The sequence below is a fragment of the Urocampus carinirostris genome, chromosome 9 (assembly GCF_059441175.1).
Source record: "Urocampus carinirostris isolate Australia breed hairy pipefish chromosome 9, RoL_Ucar_1.0, whole genome shotgun sequence".
Lineage (NCBI taxonomy): Eukaryota > Metazoa > Chordata > Actinopteri > Syngnathiformes > Syngnathidae > Urocampus > Urocampus carinirostris.
In genome coordinates this window covers 30608759-30628081 of record NC_142357.1, presented here as the reverse complement: position 1 = coordinate 30628081, position 19323 = coordinate 30608759, and the positions used below count along the sequence as shown (strand labels likewise).

General features: G+C 40.6%; 1 long non-coding RNA gene across 2 annotated transcripts; it reads right to left on the bottom strand.

Annotated features, from left to right (window-relative positions):
* Positions 1–5527: 5527 nt before the first annotated feature.
* LOC148360050 (uncharacterized) lies at positions 5528–19097 on the bottom strand. Of its 2 annotated transcripts, none has more exons than XR_015851274.1 (2): positions 17628–19097; positions 5528–6299 (listed from the first exon to the last, which is right to left on the bottom strand). It is a non-coding gene; the product is annotated as an uncharacterized LOC148360050 (long non-coding RNA). The 2 variants fall into 2 exon arrangements; XR_015851273.1 differs by lacking the exon at positions 5528–6299 and adding an exon at positions 11733–11880.
* Between the last annotated feature and the right edge of the window lie 226 nt (positions 19098–19323).

Here is a 19323-nt window from a genome sequence, read left to right as displayed (position 1 = left end):
TCATTACGTACCGACCGTCGCCGCTCAACTCGGGATGCATGTTAATTGGTATCGTGTAGGAGTCCCTCTGGGATTTGCTTCTTATTTTATGTCCTGGGACCATCAATAGAGTTTGTTTTCAACAAAGCTGGACTGGCCATCTGGTTTTGAGAACAGAGACCTGGTGGCTGTCTTTTGGGACTGTTTACCTTGAGTTATTTTTCTTCTCTGTGAAGGGACCAACCCACAACAGAAAGGGAACCGATTGATCAATTTATAATCAAAAGAAAACTGTCACAGTCAACGTCGTTAGTGGAGCTAATTGCATGAAAAACTCGTGCGTGTGACGATAAATCGATAAGAGTATTTAGAATTCAGAATTGTCTTTGTTGTCATTGATATCGACGTTGTGAAACGTTGTATGGACATGGCACTCCAAGGTAAAACAAGGTTTATAGAGACCTTGAAGAGTGAAGAAGGAAAAGACTGGACTCGAAAAATAATACTAATAATTACACCATAATGCCTAGAAAAACTGGCCTAAATTGTAATTATTAACAATGCAATGGGGAGTAGTGCATTGTAACAATACTACAATGAAAATAAGTGCAATAACATTTAACAGCAGCAATTTAAAAAAATAATAATAATGATCCGGTGTTTACTGGACGCGGGAAGCAAGTTGCTCTCGGATTCGGACTGTGATCCGCACATGGAAGTGGATCTTCCGTAGTGAGCGATGGCATTGTCGGGGACGGAAAAACTAATATCGACTGGGAGAGAAAAGCGTGGTCGGGGTCGGAAACGAATTCTATGCCAAAACGGGAGACTAGATGTAGTCGGCGACAAAAAGAGGTTGTAAACCAGAACGGGAAAGCAGATGTGGTCAGGATCAAAACAGGTCGTAGCTGGAGACAGACGGGAGCAAAAAACAAGACAGGTGGGAGTCAGGGTCGAAAAAGGCTTGCCTAGTATACACTTAGGTTCGCAGACAACAGGGGACTGACAGGACTGGGTTCAAATAGTGACAAGGAGCCAATCAGAACCTGCGACGTTTGGCACCAAATGAGCGGGCACAGGTGAATCACATCAGTAATCATGACATTATTCATTTTATATATATATATATTGTATTTATTTATTTTTTTATCTGCATTTATATAGCGCTTTTCAAGTCAATGACTTCCTAAAACGCTTTACAATGTGCTCCACATTTCCCAATGCCATGTAAGGCGCTAACCTGCTTATTGGGGGTATTAGGGGTTCAGTGTCTTACCCAAGGACACTTCGACATGTAACACGGACGAGCCGGGATTCGAACTGGGATCCCTTGATCCCAAGACGAGCGCTCTACCTCCTGAGCTACTGCCGCCCTATTTCACACCTATATTGTGAAGCAAAGCAGGAAATAGCGAGATGTTTTTTAGAAATGACACTCCATTTGCTCGTTTTTCATATTTTTGTGGGACCATTAAGAAAAAAAAAATCTCTTGACCCAAAAAATATCTGCATCACTATATCCAAAGCCCCAGGGTGTAATATTTGAACACGAAATGGTACTGTATTGTATAATGCGGATAAAAACCAGTGCCAAAAGCATAGCGTGGCAGCAAGATACCAGACAAACATGCCGGCGATGACGAGGTATGGATTCCACTCTGTAAAAGAAATCCAAATTTCTCGACCTATAAATATTTATAAACAATAACATTGGTATGGGGGCAGCACGGCGGCACAGTTCATGTCTTGGGAGCCTCCTGCATGGGTTCAAATCCAGCTCCAGACCTCCTGTGCGGAGTTTGTATGTTCTCCCCGTGCTTGGGTGGGTTTCCTCCAGGCACTCCGGTTTCCTCCCACATTCCAAAAACATGCATTTCAGGTGGATTGGCCGGTCCAAATTGTCCCGAGGTGTGAATGAGCGAGCGAGTTGTCTGTCCCTGTGTGCCCTGCGATTGGCTGGCAACCAGTTCAGGGTGTCCCCTGCCCACTGCCCGATGATTGCTGGGATGGGCTCCAACACCCCAGCGACCCTACTGAGGATAAGCGGTGCAGCTAATGAGATGAGATGATAACATTGGTATGATAGTTCATGTATGTTTTCCTAGTATACAAATAGTTTTGTCTTTGTTTTTAAAGTATTAAAGTTTTTATGCACCACTAAGCGGGAATAAATATGACACACTGTTCCTTTAAAAAAAAAATTGAATTTTAATTGGTATAGAACAGTATGTATCGTTTTAATCAAGATTGTGTACTTTGCTTGCTTTATTGCATCTCAGGTGAAGCCTTTAGCTCCTTATCTAGCGCCAATGGCCATAAAATAGAGAACAATTGATCTGAAGAGACAAGCCAGACGTTAACATCAGGCCGTAAAGTGATTAACATTTGGCTCGCCGCTTTCCTTCCTCGCTAACGAGCGCTAAAGAACAAGTTGTGTCCTAAACAAAACAAAAAAAACTTCTGTTCGTGCCAAAACGGCTGCAGCTGTAACGCGTTTTCGGTCACTCCGAGACGACCGACTTCGATTCCGCTACGGAGTCGGCGTGGGCCTAGCACGCTAGCGCGCTTGCTAGCGTGCGCGATGTCTGCACGCTAACATGCGCGGCCTCCCAATACACTAGCGCCGAATTTGCTTGCCTCCCGCGCATGTTTAAAACTGAACAAGTAAACAAGTTCAGTGGAAAGTAAACGCGGCATTAGACGGGCTCAGTTGCACACGCGTCGCCGCGGGTCAAGAAGGAGTTTTTGCCGCCACGCTGAGAAATTATGCAACAAAAAATGTCCTGCAGAAGTTGCATCCTAAAACGCAAAGTCAGTCCGTAGGGTTCAAGGTGAAAGTGAGAAAAACTTTTCATCTTGGTGCGAGTTCCTCAATACAATGCAGAATAAATAAATGTGTATATTGTTATATTACCAAAATAGGTCACTGTGTATGTTGTAGCTATACTAAGTTTATAGTTTGATCATCACATCATTGCTTTGATTGGTTGTTGTAGATGTGCATAATGTGTATCCACATATATTAGTGAAGTGTTTACTAGCTGCATCCTTTCTTATCAGTACATTCCCAATAATGGTCTCCCCCCCTTTCTTATGATACAACCAATGACAACTCAGGAACGTGCAGTCCATTTTGCAAGTCCACACTGTTTCCCTTACTTTACCTGGATTACTTTCAATTACTTTTGGATTATTCCAATACCAAATATGCTAATAAAAGACAAAATAAACTAAATATGAATAGTAAGCTTTCTCTCCTGGCTTTGATCTCTTTGATCTCCGGCAAAACGAACCTAAAATGCGACAGAAACAAAATAAAAAAAAATCCAAACAGCTTACCAACATCATTTTTGCCGTTCCATGTATTCCGTTACTCCCCAAGCCTGCACAAAATTGAGTCATTTTATTCATATTTAGTTTCTTTTGTCTTTTATTAGCATATTTGGTATTGGGGTAATCCAAAAGTAATTGAAATTAATCCAGTTAAAGTAACCCTACCCAACCCTGTATATATATATATATATATATATATATATATATATATATATATATATATATATATATATATATATATATATATATATATATATATATATATATATATATATATATATATATATATATATATATATATATATATATATATATATATATATATATATATATTGATATATAGGGACCTTTTGGACAACTATTTTTCATTGAACAAAGTATTTTTTCTCATTTTAGATCAGCAACTGTTTTTTCCTAGTCAACAAAGACGATTAAAACTTGATATTTGATAACTCTCTGATGAAACAGATGGCAGATAATTTTAAATATTGGTACCATATTTACAAAATATATATTATGTATATACCACAGTCATATCCCCCTAGTGGGAGGTGGCTAGAGTAATTTCTGACTCTTTTTGGGAGATTGATTCAGAGGAGGGGATTCCCAGCCCCCTCGCTCAACCCAACTGATGTGTTGGGAGTCATTAGGTGACCAAACCCCCCAATTCCAACTCTTAATGCCGAGCGCCAAGCAAGGAGGTAATGAGTACCAATGTTGTAAGTCTTGGGTATGACTCGGCCGAGGCTTGAACCGGCGACCTCCCAGTCTCAGAGCGGGCGCCCTACCATCTAGGCTACCGAGCTGCAGGTTTACAAGATATGAAAAAAAAAATACACGCAGACATTTCAAAGAAAACCCAGCATTGGACAAACCAGTTTTGTTATTCCTTATTGTTTTTTTCTCAATATAAAAGGCCAAGTGAAAATATTTAAATACATTTATAGCTAGGTTAATAACTTTCTATAAAGGCAGCTTCAAATTCATTGATGAGAAGGTAAGTGCATTTATAATAATTTGAATAAGTAATGTATATAGCTCGCCAGAAAGCTAGCTAGGTATATAGATCACTAGAAAGCTTGCTACATACGTATAACGATCACTATAAAACTCGCTATATAGATTGCTAGAAAGCTCGCCCGAAAGCTAGATGAATAGATAGGTAAATAGTGCAATGCAAAGCTAGGAAGATGGGGCACTAGAATGCTAGCTAGATGGCTAGCTATATAGCTACCTCTCAATTGTGCACTCTGGATTGCTAGAAAGCTTGCTTGAAAGCTAGATAGATGGCTAAATAGTTCTCTAGAAAAAGCTAAGTGGATAGCTTGGAAGAAAGTGAGACAACTTTAAACTAGTTAACAATATAGGTAGCTGGATAGCTCCCTAATTTCATTGATGGATGGGTACATGGATGGATGCCAATAATTATGCCTCATTACTTGATACTTTTCCCTATTTCAATAATTAGAATCAATAATATTAATACTGATTTTTTTTTAAATAATTCTGATAACGAGGACACAAACAATTTAGGGATAGTTTTTAATAATTTAATTACAAATCTAAAATCAAAATGTAATAAGGGGTTTAAAAAATTCTTAAAACAGTTGTGCATATTTACTTATTGGGCCAGGATTTAATTGAATTTACATTGCATTAGCATAAAATGCAAATGTTAAATGTAATGCATTAAGACAAATGTTGTCAAGTCAGGAAAATACTGATACCTGGTAAGGATATGGTGCCAATTACTGGCCTTGATTTAGGCCAGGAGTGTAAACTCATTTTAACTCGGGGACCACACGATACAAAAAAAATTGCCGGGGCCCGGACTAGTAGAATCAAGAGAAAGAAAGAGAGAAAGAGATAAAGACAGAAAGAAGGAGAAAGAAAGACAGAAAGAAAGAGAAAGAAAGAGAGAAAGAGAGAAAGAAAGAAAGAAAGAGAAAGAAAGAGAGAAAGAAAGAGAGGGTGAAAGAGAGAGAAAGAAAGAAAGAAAGAAAGAAAGAAAGAAAGAGAGAAAGAAAGAGAGAGAGAGAGATTCAAGTACAGTGTCTTTGTGAGAGGCCCCGGGCTTTGGCAACATCAAGTGGCCATATTTCAACCTGCAGCTCGTTTTTCCCCTGTGCTTCTCTGAGTGCCAGATCAGGCCCGTTAAGGGATGGAACCCGGCCCGCGGGCCGTCTGTTTGACACCAGTGATTTAGGCAATGGTGTGAGCAGAAGCAAACAAACTCTTTATTTGTTCACTATTTTATAATCAGAAACTAAAACTAATGATGGTATCCGTCTCGGAGAGGGAAATAGTATCAACCATTTTTATTGATCTGTATCGAAAAAAATGATTTGATCTTCCTGACAGTTCAAGAATTCATCACATCTCATCTCATTAGCTGCACCGCTTATCCTCAGTAGGGTCGCGGGGGTGCTGGAGCCCATCCCAGCAATCATCAGGCAGTGGGCTGGGGACACCCTGAACTGGTTGCCAGCCAATCGCAGGGCACACAGGGAAAGACAACTCACTCGCTCAGTCACACCTAGGGACAATTTGGACCGGCCAATTCATCTGAAATGCATGTTTTTGGAATGAGGGAGGAAACCGGAGCGCCCGGAGGAAACCCACGCAAGCACGGGGAGTACATACAAACTCCGCACAGGAAGTCTGGAGCTGGATTTGAACCCACGCAGGAGGTTCACATGACTTGAACTGTGCCGCACATGCGCTAACCAATTCCCCGCCGTGCTGCCCGGTTCAAGAATTGATTGAGTGAAATACTTCGAAAGACAGATTGTTGACTATGATCTTTTCGAAGAAAAAGTGAAGAAACCAGGTGTCCGGATTTTCCGTTTCATCTTCGGAAAGTTTCCCAATTGTGGCAGCTCGGTAGGTTCGGTAGAGTTACACATGTACTGTTTGCCCCCACTTGGAAGCCGGCACGGCAGTTTTCTGCAGACGTCCGTCACTTTGACAGGTGAGAAAATTTCAAACTGCGGAAAGAAGACCAGATGTCAATTGAGGGAACGGTGGAGGAAAAATAACGAGCCGAAATTGAAAACTGACGAAAACAAGTATAATTAGATGAGTTGTTATGTGATGAGTAGAATTTACTGTATATATGAGAAGAGGAAACGTTTTTTTTGCCACACTTTCTGCATAAAAAAAGAAAAGTCCAGTTAATTTGCATAGCCCTTAATCACAAGGAGTCTCAAAGAACTATTATTGCACCATCCCCTGATCTACAACCTACACCAGGGAAAGGAAAAAACCCCAAAAAACCTCAGCATAAGGAAAATGTTAATGCTTTCCATTTATTTGTCCATATGAGTGTTGTATTTGTTTTCATTTTGCTTGCAATGAAAAATGCTTACATTGCCAGTATTGTTCTTTTTTGACTGTGTTGGGAATTATTTCTCAAAATGTACCGTTTACCAAATTGTTGAATTAGTTATCTGACTCCATTAACCAAACACAACCTACATTCACCCGTTGTGAAGCCCAGGGGGCTTCCTTGGCACGCCCATGGGAGGAGCCGGCACACCATTATGCAGGGAGAAGATGGCCAATAGGAGAAAGCTCAAGGACTTCAGAAAAAGGCTTCCCGCACAGACTTCAACGTCACTTCAGCCGTCCCTTGTTTCACACTTAGTTCTAAAACGCTTCCCGGCTTGTCCCTGTTACATGTCGAAGTGTCCTTGGGTAAGACACTGAACCTAAATACCCCCAATAAGCAGGTTAGTGCCTTACATGGCTGCACAGATCACGGCCGCTATTGGGAAATGTGAAGCACAATGTAAAGCGCTTTGGGAAGTCATTGACTTGAAAAGCGCTATATAAATGCAGATCATTTCATTTCATTTCCCCCAACAATTTATGCGGGCTCGTTTCCTGAGAGAAAAATGATCAGGGAAAACGACATTTCACATGGGAGCGGATTTATTCACAATTTTAGAACTAAGTGTGAAACAAGGGACGGCTGAAGTGACGTTGAAGACTGTGCGGGAAGCCTTTTTCTGAAGTCCTTTAGCTTTCTCCCATTGGCCATCTTCTCCCTGCATAATGGTGTGCCGGCTCCTCCCGTGGGCGTGCCAAGGAAGCCCCCTGGGCTTTACAATCTCATCCACGAGCGCCTTGATGTCTGGCTTCTCAAAACAACGCCGGGCCTTTCTGCGTCAACAACGTCTGGATGTGCTGATGTGCCATCAGCAGTTCGTCCCGTTCCATTAAACAACATCTTCCACCACTTATGCCTGCCCTGAACTTCCCCTGCTCATTGAATAAAGGCACAGTCAGTAAAAATCGTCATTGCATTAAATGTAATTTGTAGTCAATCGTATAAAACCCTTTATAGTCAAATGTATAAAATCCTTTAACTGTTAAATGCTTGCAAAGAAAAAATGCTAATAACGACAGGGTGGGCTCACTCTAACTACTGAAGGCTTCCAATGAAGAATGCCTATATAACTCACTTCAGGGTATGTACACCTTCAGGTTCTTCAAGAAGTTCGGAGAAACTATGAACCAAAATTTAAAAATTGAGATCTCTACATCTCTCGTGAAAACGTTTGAACTTTCGTGTTAACTTGTAAAGCCCCCAATCACAAGGGGTCTCAAAGGGCTGCACAGGCCACAGACTTTAACAGACTATTATTACATCATCCCCTGATCCAAAACCTACAAGAGGACAAGGAAAAACTCAAAAGATAACCTGTTTTCTATTTAGCAATAATATTTGGTGCTTTTTTGCTGTCAAGAAGGTGAAATCCAGATAATTCTAATTCTATTATTCAAATCAAAATACTTAATCATTCAATTTGTTTCTGCTACTTTAATCCTATGTTGTGAAAGAGCCCGACCCCACACCTGAACTATATCATTTTAGATGGTGTGACACCCAAAAGTAAAACAATCGCTCCCCAAACCCCCCAAAAATGGCGATCAATGCACTCCTCTGTTTTGTTGACCGGTTCGGCAGTTGCCTGTGTCGCCTCTTTCAGGGTTCGATATGCTCTCATCCTCGTCACATCCCCCGGACCCTGCAACAGGAAATTAAATCCGCCCAAAGGATGTTGAACCTCATCGAGAGCCCCAATTGTGCTGTGTAAAGATAGTACTACAAAATGCTGTGTTCTGCCAGAAAAACAGACTTTTGGAGCTAAAGAAATAGGTATTCCTGCAAAGTACAGGTTTTTAACGGTGTTAAAAAACTCACATTATTACACAAATTGGGTTGAAAGCCCCCTCAAGTACAAGCAACTAACGAAGCATAACACATCTACAGCCTCCCTTTTGTAATATGTTTTGTTGTGTTTAGATGTCATCAAATAAACTCAGCTGCCATAGCATAGCTTGGATAGCATAGCGCAGTTACTAGAAGATTTCTTGTTTTATTTGGATGCCAACACATAGACACAGCTAGCATAGAATAGCACACTAACTGAATACCTTCGTTTTGCAAGATTTCTTGTGTTTGAAGGCAATCAAGTAGCAGCAGCTAGCATGACATTGCACGCTTACCAGGCGCCTTGGTTCTAAATGATTTCTTGGTGTGTTTGGATGTCAAAAGTAAAAGTATCTAGCATAGCATAGCCCACTTACTGGCTGCCTCTATTTTGAAAATTTGTTGTTGGGTTTGTATGTCAGCAAGTACATGCATCTAGCATAGCATAGCATTGCATAGCACATTTGTTTGATACTTCTGATTGGAAGATTTATTGTGTTTGGGTTCCATCAAATAGAGAGTCCAATTCCTGGGTGTGCACATCTTCGACGACCTCTCCTGGTCTGCAAACACCAGAGCGGTGGTAGGGAAGGCCCAGCAGTGAGTACATTTCCTGAGAGTGCTCAGGAAAAATCATCTAAAACAGCAGCTGCAGGTGTCCTTTTACAAAACCACAGTGGAGAGCATTCTAACATACTGCATTACGGTGTGGGTTGCTGGGTGCACAGCAGCAGACAGGAAAACGCTCCAGAGGGTCGTCAAATCAGCCCAGAAACTCGTCGGTTGCTCTCTGCCCAGTCTGGAGGACATTCCCTACCTCAGCAGAGCAGAAAACATGATCAAGGACTTTTCTCACCCCGGCCACCACCTCTATACAATGTGCTTATTTTACATCCACAAAGTTCTGGGTCGAATCCGACCTCCCATAGGCTGTCTACATGTTTCCTACAGTTCTAAGACCCTTCTGACATCAATTCTAGAGACCTGTGTAAACTAGTACATTATACCCTCGCTTACCCAAGGTTCACTTTTCACAGTCATGCTATCTCACTGGTTTGCATCATGTATTATGTTCTGTATTCTGATTGGTCAAAGAGTCGGTTCACATTGATGACTACAATTATTATTTGTTGAGTAGTTATATTTAAAAATAAACAATGTTTATTCAGAACTTTTATTGGGTAGAGTTAAGGAAAGGGTGACAGAGCAAAAGAGAAGCAAAAAATGATAAAGAAAGACAGAAAGCGAGAGAGCAAAGAAAAAGAGAGTAAGCAGGAAAAAGAGAAAAACAGTAACAATATTAAGAGAACAAAATATAAACGGAAAAAAAGTCTGTGAAGCCCTTCGAGACCTTTTGTAAATAAGGGCTATCAAATAAACATGACTCGACTTGTTGGTTTTGGATCCTATCCAGTGCAACTGCTAGCATAGTCAAGCATAGTATAACATGGCATAGCATAGCATGCTTACTGGCTGCCTCCATTTTGGAAGATTTTGTGTCTGGATTCCAAGTACAAGCAGCTAGCATAGCTCAGCATAGCATGACATATCTGCTGGCTGCCTCCGTTTTAAAGATTTCTTGTTGAGTTTGGATGCCATCATGAAGACGCAGCTAGTGTAGAATAGCACACTTACTGGCTGCCTCCATTTTGTAGATTTTATCGTTGTATTTGAATGTCTTTAGTACAAGCAGCACACCCACTGACCTCTTCTGTTTTGGAAGAATTTGTGTCTGAAAGCCAAGAACAACCAGCTAGCGTAACTTAGCATAGCTTAGCAAATATGCAGGCTGCACTATTTGGAATATTTCTTATGTTTGTATGACATTAAGTAGCATAGCATAGCACTTTTACGAGACACCCTGTTTTGAAAGCTGTACTGTTATGTTTGGATGCCATCAAGTACAAACAGCTAGCATAGCATAGCACACTTATTGGCTTCTTCTATTTTGGAAGATTTTGTGTTATGTCTGGATGCCAAGTACAAGGAGCTAGCATAGCTCAGCATAGAAAGGAAATTTGCAATCTGCACTATTTGGAATATTTCTTAGGTTTGGGTGACATTAAGTAACATACCACAGCACTCTTGCCAGACACCCTGTTTTAAAAAGTGCATTTTCGTGTTTGGATGCCATCAAGTACAGCTAGCATAGCACACTTACTAGCTGCCTCCATTTTGAAGATGCCTTGTTGTGTTTGGATGCCATCAAGTACAAGCACCTAGCATAGCACAGCACATTTACTGGCTGGTTTGTTATGTCTGGATGCCAAGTACAAGGAACTAGCATAGCAAATTTGCAGTCTGCACTGTTTGGAATATTTCTTATGTTTTGGGTGCCATTAGGTAGCATAGCATAGCACTCTTACCAAACACCCTGTTTTGAAAGCTGTATTGTTGGGTTTAAATATCATCAAATACAAGCAGCTAGTGTAGCTCAGCATAGCATAGCACATTTGCTTGATGTCTCTATTTGAACGATTTCTTGTTTTTGGGTGCTATCAAGTTAAAGCAGCTAACATATAAAAGCCAACTTAACAACTGCCTCCATTTTGGAAGATTTCTTCTTGTGTTTGGGTACCAAAAGGTAAGCTTGAACCCCAAGAATGTACTTTTTAAGTATTTGTCAGTGGTGTCACATGTATTTCAGTGGTTTCAGACAGTATGCTAAAAAAAAAAAAAACCTGATTTTGCGTTTCTTGTAAATGTTTTGTTATGTCGATAATTACCGAAAAGAGTGACAGAAGGATGATTATTTTTCTTATTTTACTGCGCAGAAGTGAAACCAGTGATTTTTTGCTGATGGATGTAGCCACTAAACAAGCTCATTTTGCATATCTCACAGCATGTTTCACTGCTTCCCTCGTGCATAATGACTAAAACAGAATAAAGGGCATAATCAAAAGGCCATTTTATGCTCTTTTCAGTCAAGCTGAGTGCTTATTACTGTTTTGCTTTAGCAAACAGTACGCGAGAGGTTAAGGACAATCTCAAAGCTGACGATAATGTTTTAAATTAAATGTGACCCCGCCATGCATTGCGAGCTTTGAATGTGAAGCGAAACAAAGAACGTTTAAAGGAGGGCGGCAAGTGTAGGAACATTTTTAACTGGTTAAATGCCAATGAAAGTTGTTGACGTCAAAGGTAACATTTTAACAGCGCTGTTGTGTCAGGCGGGACGGAAAGAAAACTGAGATCACTTGCACTCGTTTCTTGGTTTTTATTGGAAGGAAGGAATGACAAGGCGTGATTCTTCGATCTGTTGTTTGACGGATTGTTGAGGCTTGACAGGCGGGTGAAGGCTTGGCGGGAATGGTCGTGGACAGGCGTAGTCGTCGTGTTGTTGGTCGGGGCTGGAGAAGAAGGGCGTCGTCGTGTTCGGAAGAGAGATCAGGAGTCAGGCGGGCAGGGCAGGTCGTAGGCAAATTCGGAAACGGGTCGGCAACGGAGATCAAGTAGAAGAAAACAGGAGGAAGGCGCTTCCTGAGCAGATGGCAACAGATCGCATAGTACAATCAGACAAGTTGTTTCCGGAAGCTGAGGATTTAAATGGACACGGTGCGCCAATCAGCTGTCCTGGCTATTGGCGCCAAATCCTGAATCCAGGTGTTCCCGATCCGGGTGATTGTAACATGTTGAGAAAATCCATGTTAGAGTCTGGCACACCTCCCACCACCAGAGGACCCCAACTGGTGTTTTGAACTGGGCACAAGTGTGTCTTATTAACACGCACCAGTGCCTGATTAACCTGAACCCTTCTTAAAGGACATTTTTGTTTAGGAAAATTGGTTTGGTTTTCCTTCATCCTCTCTGTCGTTTTCACTTAAATGCCAGGTTTGTTACTTTGTTGCTTTATTCCTGGTGGTTTCCATTTTCAGTTTTAGTCATTTCTAGTTTGAACTTTTTTGTTTTGTTTCTAGTTTCTTGTCTGGACATTTTGTTAGTCGCTTTTGTGCCCACTTGTTTGGAACTTTTGTCTTGACTTTTAATAAATACTGAACCTCTACCTGCAGTTTTTGTCTCCCCCACATGGGTTCATTACCACCATCGAATCATAACAATCCTGTTTTAATAAATGTGGTAAAAAACGTAAAAAATTGATGTATCTTTCAAAATAAAATTTTCTTCCACTGGCAGTTTTGTTGATTACAGTAGTATTATTGACTGTATTAAATTTAATGTTATTATGTTATATTTGCCATTATTGCTGTTTTTTTGCAGGTATGAAACAAAATTTAAAAAAACTGGAAATAATTTGTGTAAATTAAAATTCAATGAAAAATGAAATGAATTTAGAACCGAAATGATAAAGGTTTCTTAAACGCATTTTACATTTTGAATCAAATTTCATTTTTGAGTTATTAATTACAAATGGGGCAGCACGGCAGCGCAGTGGTTAGCGCATGTGCGGCACAGTTCATGTCTTGGGAACCTCCTGCGTGGGTTCAAATCCAGCTCCAGACTTCCTGTGCGGAGTTTGTATGTTCTCCCCGTGCTTGCGTGGGTTTCCTCCGGGCACTCCGGTTTCCTCCCACATTCCAAAAACATGCATTTCAGGTGAATTGGTCGGTCCAAATTGTCCCTAGGTGTAAATAAGAGTGAGTTGTATGTCCCCGTGTGCCCTGCGATTGGCTGGCAACCAGTTCAGGGTGTCCCCTTCCCACTGCCTGATGATTGCTGGGATGGGCTCCAGCACCCCCGCGACCCTACTGAGGATAAGCGGTGTAGCTAATGAGATAGATGAGATGAGATAATTATAAATGTTAAACTTATATAAACCATATCAAAATTAAAAATAAATATACAATTCAAACTATAACATTTGTCTTAAATTTGAAGTTTAAAATATTTCAAGAAAATCTAACAAGTAGAATGTTTTATTTATATAACGTGGTTATTGTACTTTCTTTATTCCCTTCTGAGCTTCTTTCTTTATTCCTTATGTCCTTTTCTTTCTTTCTTTCTTTCTTTTTTCTTTCCTTTTGTCTTTCTTTTTGTCTTTCTTTTTGTCTTCCTTTTTTCTTTCCTTCTGTCCTTCTTTCCTTCTTTCTTTCGCTTTAATTTAATGAGATTTTTTTTTCTACTATGTGGCACTGAGCTCAAATGGGTTCGACACCCCTGGCTAGGGAATATACTGTTAAATACTTCACATGATATTCAAAGCCTTAATTGATGTAAAGCCATTTGTAATCATTCCGCTCACTGTTCCTGACATTTAAAACATTTCATTGAACTCTGTGATCCAATAAAAACTCTTATTTTGCATGTCGACAAATAATTCCTCATCAGATTCAAACCCTTGACCCTTTGGTCTTAAAACCAACCCAAAGCCATTTGCATGTATAGCACAAAGTAGCGCGCCAGCGCCAAAATTGTGTCGAATTGACACTAATGGTGAACCATGACCTCGAAAAGAAATATAAAAAACAAGGACTTCACTTCAATGCTAATGTTTGAGATTGTTAAAGGAAAACTCTGAATATAAAATCAATCGAGGCAACATGAGGATACCTCATAAACTGACAATCCCAACCCATCCCTCAAAAATCAAAGCTGATTTTTTTTTTTCAAATGCACTTTAGGGGAAAATAGGGTTCAACTGTGGTTGACTGAAAACACACTTGACAAGGGATGGCATCTCTCCTGAAACTAGATTAAATTGAGCCAATCAAGGGCAAAACGAACTCATAATTTGGATCAAGAGAAGGCTTCAAAGCTGAAACTTAGGTCTGCTTCTTAATTGGGAAAATGTTGCGCCATTCTGACTGACCCCTTCTTGCCTCGTAACAACTCGATCAGGGGTGCTCGCATTTATTTAGCATGCATGCGACGTGTCACTGCCTGTATACAGTCATTGTTGCATGATTTCTTAATCTATAACCTCTTTATTACCTCTGTAATTTACAATCTATTCATTTATTAATTCACATTTTTAATTCAGCATTTTTTCGTTTTTTATTTGTTAAAAAAGTTTAAAATATCCAATAAAGTATGTTTCAGATCATGATTGTGTCCCACTTATTGTTGATGCTTTACAAAAAAATACAGTTTCATATCTTTATGTATATACAGTTTGTTTTCTTTATACTGTATTATTTAAAAACATCCCCCTTATAAATTGCACTCTCGAAAGAGGCTCAGGAATATATACGGTAAGTCAATTAGAAGGTATATGTTTGGGTAGGTCTTACGCCTCCGAACATTTCAATTGGTTGGAAAAAAATATTTCTAAATGACTGAGTTATCACACTTTAGGTTCACGTCCAAATAATGTACACCGATTAAAAATGTGCGAGAAAATTGCTATTGTCAAAGAAATGGCATGTCATAAAAGACGAAAAACACCACTTTTGGACTAATTCAAAGCTGTAATTAGGATTTATGAAATATTAACCTAGCTATTTTACCATAAATTCCGGACTATAAGCTGCTACTTTTTTCCCAAACCTTCAACCCTGCGGCTTATTCAGTGATGCGGCCAATTTATGTAATTTTTCTAACAGCCGCCAGCGGCGCTCAAGTACGAAAGGTAAGATTTAGACCGGTGGAATATATGCGCCGAGGAAGACTGCTTGTGCACAAATAAAATTAGCGTAGACATATCCTCGTCATGCAAATTGCAAAAAGAAAGGCACATGACGTAGCTTTCAAGCTAAAAGCAAATGAGCAGTCCGATAAAGAAGGAAACAGAGCTCCTGCACGTAAACTCTACTTTGCGAGTGTGTTGCTAGCATGTTTTAAAATAAGGGAGCGTGGGACGACGTCTACATGAAAAAGTCTCTTTTCCATACTGGGGAAGACGACTTTGATGACGTCAATTATAAGGAGGAAGATGAGGACGGTTTACCGTGGTTTCTACAAGTGCGGTATGATTTCTTTACTCAGACACTTTAACCGTGTTGCGAGCGTGTTGTTAGTAGCGTTTTGCTACCCTTCACAGGCACGGTTTGAGATGAAAGTTATAATATTATTATTAAAGCTTTGAAAACTCTCCCGGTGTACTGTCTTTCTTTGTTAATATGTGTAACTGATGTACAATATGTATTTGCACCTGTATATTTTTGTAATGTATTTATTTGAGACACTTATTCTGATATGTTTTGCGAATTAAAAAAGAAGGGCGGAGCAAACACGGGCTGACGGGAAGTGGGGTAAAGGTGAGTGAGACCTGTTGTCGCGGCGGACAATAGTAGATATATATTTTTCCCACCCTTACCTTTGGAAATATAGACTTTTTTTTTCCTTGGATTAGTTTTAACGGGTACCTGGACTCTGCATCAAATCTTAAGTTCCGGTATCATTTTCTGTTCATTTTGCCGGCTGTGGTTTTTGGACTGTGTACTTTATATTTAGTTACAATCACGGGGACTCAAAGCCGGGTTTGGGCTAATGTTGTGATTGTATTACATGTTTTAATGTGGGCGCATGCGGCTTATATACAGGTGCGGCTTGTGTAAGTACAAAATCGGTTTTCCTCTCAAAATGTGGTGGGTGCGGCTTATAATCAGGTGCGCTCTATAGTCCGGAATTTACGGTATGTATATACAGTTCAGTTAGTTTTCTTCATAGTCACGTTTAGGAATTGTACAATCTTTGGTGGCAGGGGAATATATAAATACATTTAATGATGCCACCGAACGTGTTGAGTGGTTGGAGGTAAAAAAAAAATGTTCATATTGTTAGGAAATAAAGAACTAAATACATAGATAATAATGAATAAATAACTTGTATTTAATCGTAAAAAAATCCTTTATAGTAAAATTGATAAAATCCTTCAATATACAGTGGAACCTCGGTTCTCGACCATAATCCGTTCCAGAACCCTGTTCGAGAACCGATTTGTTCAATCACCGAAATCATTTTTCCCATTAAAAATAATGTAAATCGTTTTAATGCGTTCCAACACCCTGAATGTTTACCATGAATGTTTAATGTAAACATGAAGCGAACCCAGGCTAATCGTACGTTCGCATTATCGTAATCTTCCGTACGAAAGATTACGCTAACATGAACGTGTAAAAATTAAAAAATCAGGTCGTTTACAAGTCATTTAGCACCACAAGTGGATAGCGCTTCATTGGAAAAGGGGATCCGTTCCAACACCCTGAATTTTGGGCTCAGTTCCAACACCCTGTATGTTTACCTGAATGTTCAACGTAATCTTAGAGCTAACCCAGGCTAATCGTACGTCCGCGTTATCGTAATCTTCCGTACGAAAGATTACACTAACATAAACGTGTAAAAATAAAAAAATCAGGTCGTTTACAAGTCATTTAGCACCACAAGTGGCTAGCGCTTCATTGGAAAGGGGGCTCCGTTCCAACACCCTGAATTTTAGGTTCAGTTCCAACACCCTGAATGTTCAACGTAATCATAGAGATAACCCAGGCTAATCGTACGTTCGCGTTATCGTAATCTTCCGTACGAAACATTACGCTAACACGAACGTGTTAAAAAATAAATAAAGAAAGAAAATAATTATGAATAGGATTTCTTACCTTTGTGGTGGTCAGCAGAAGTCGCATGCTGTATTCCCTAGCAAGATCGGAAACTCGCACACCTCTTTCATATTTAGCTATTATGTCTTTCTTAAAGGCAACAGTTGTACGAACAACAACTTTTTTCACCTGTCCTGCTTGCACCGACCTTCTTCGGAGGCATAGTTAGGGGCTAAAACACTCTGTTAACCGATATTAAAAGCGAAAGCAAAAAGAAGTAAGTGCGCACGTGATGACAGTTGGTCACGAGGGGTAGGGGGGCGATCTACGCGATCTCCACCCGTACGCCGCTCAGCATCGCACTCTAGCGTACGCACTCACGCATTACCGGCGTTCGAATTCCGAATTTTTGACCGAACAGCGAAGCAAGAATTTCTCGAATTTTTTGGTCGAACTCCGATTTGGTCGAACTGAGAGGCGTTCGAAAACCGAGGTTCTACTGTATGACTGAGTTTTAACACTTTAATCTGTCGTCCAAATAATGTACACCGACACGAATTGTGTGAGGAAATTGCTATTGTCAAAGGAAAATAGCATGTGTTAAAAAAATACAATTGTCACCACTAATTAAAAGCTCTAATAAGGCCGTATGAAATATTCACCTAGAATGAGGATGGAACTTTGGACAGCCTTCTCCATGGTTGACAGTTCCTGACCTCTTTTTGGGTCATGGCAAATTTGGCACCAGTCCACTCCTTAATCTTTTAAGCCCAGTTCTTTTTTGTTCTTCCTCTCCTGCTGCCCCCTTGGACTGTGTGCTGGAGAATTATCTTCGTCAGTGCTGATGGTTTTGTGCGTGATCATACCAGTGAAGTTTGTGTTTGCGCACAGTTGACAACAGTTCACCGTTTCATTTGACTCATGGATGAAGTAGGTGATGCCTAGAAGTTTCCTGTAGCATCGCCTCTCCAAGGTCTTGATTTTCCTTTCCAGCTATGCTGTGAGAGTCAAAGTCACGCAAGCGTAGAAGAAGATGGAAGTAACCAGCGCTTGCATGAGTCTGATCTTTGATTTCACTGCCATGTTCTTGTCCCTCCGGGTGGGTTCTAGTCTGGTGTCGGAGTTTATAAAGATATGAACTCGTTGCTGGCGGAATTATTCAGGTCCAAGCATTTATACATTTTTAATCTACTTCGCGAATGAGGCGAGGACGGCCCGGTCACCATCTTGCCAGGCTACCCGGGCCGAACTGCCTACATCCGGTCAGTAGGCGTGGTTCATTGAGAAGTCGCACATAAACAGGAAATGGAGTCACACATGAGTGTCATATTACATTACAATGAAATTAGACTGAAAACGTAGAAATAGACTGATGTTTGTAACGTGACTATGTGTGTGTGTGTGATGATTACTTGTACATTAGGAATACAAAGACAGGTTAACGCCTTTTTTTCTAGCAGCTGCCCTATTGTTTTATTGTCTGCTCCTATCTTCGGTGTTTTTTCTTCCCGTTTTGACAACTACACTATGGATTACTTCTATCCTATGGACATGGGTTTTAGCGCACGAAAATGCGTTTATTCAAGGAATCAATTTCCTTGCCCTGAAGAATTCTCGTGCCGGCGTGATGAAGGGGCCTATCGTGTAAGAAGAGCCGGAGCTAGCTTAGCGGCTAGCGGCGTTATAAGTCTTTGGTACCATCTGTAATCATGGTAAATGCGAACTCACGACCAAATAAGATCATCGAGTGCTGGTGGAAAACATCGAAGCGCACAGGGAGCGCAGCTGTGTTTTGCGGAAACGTGGCTCACGTTTAGCATTCCGGACGCTAACGTGTAGCCACCCGGAGCTACCCGGAACTATCCGGCTTCAACGCTGCTATACAGAGACACGAAAGCCGGGGGGAATTGGAGAGGAGGCGGACTTGCCAACACGAGGTGGCGTATCCCTGGATTTTCACAAAGAAAAGATTTCCGTCTGCTGCAGGGATGTCGAACTTTTGGACTAGCGTGACGTCATCCACTCCGCTACAAGCACCCCTAGGGCATCATGTTAATCTGTAAATAAACAACGGGGTAGACTGCTGGAAGTGTGAATTTCCCTACGGGGATGAATAAAGTATCTATCTATCTATCTTAACAAGTTAATTTCACAAAGTTAGCTAACTTTACATCTGGCAAGTGCGGCTGTGGTTTGAGCTATCCTGGCCATGATTTCTTGTTCTGACGCATCCATCCATCCATCCATTCATTATCTGCACCGCTTATCCTCAGTAGGATCGCGGGGGTCCTGGAGCCCATCTCAGTTATCTTTGGGCAGAGGACACCCTGAACTGGTTTCCAGCCAGTTGCAGGGCAC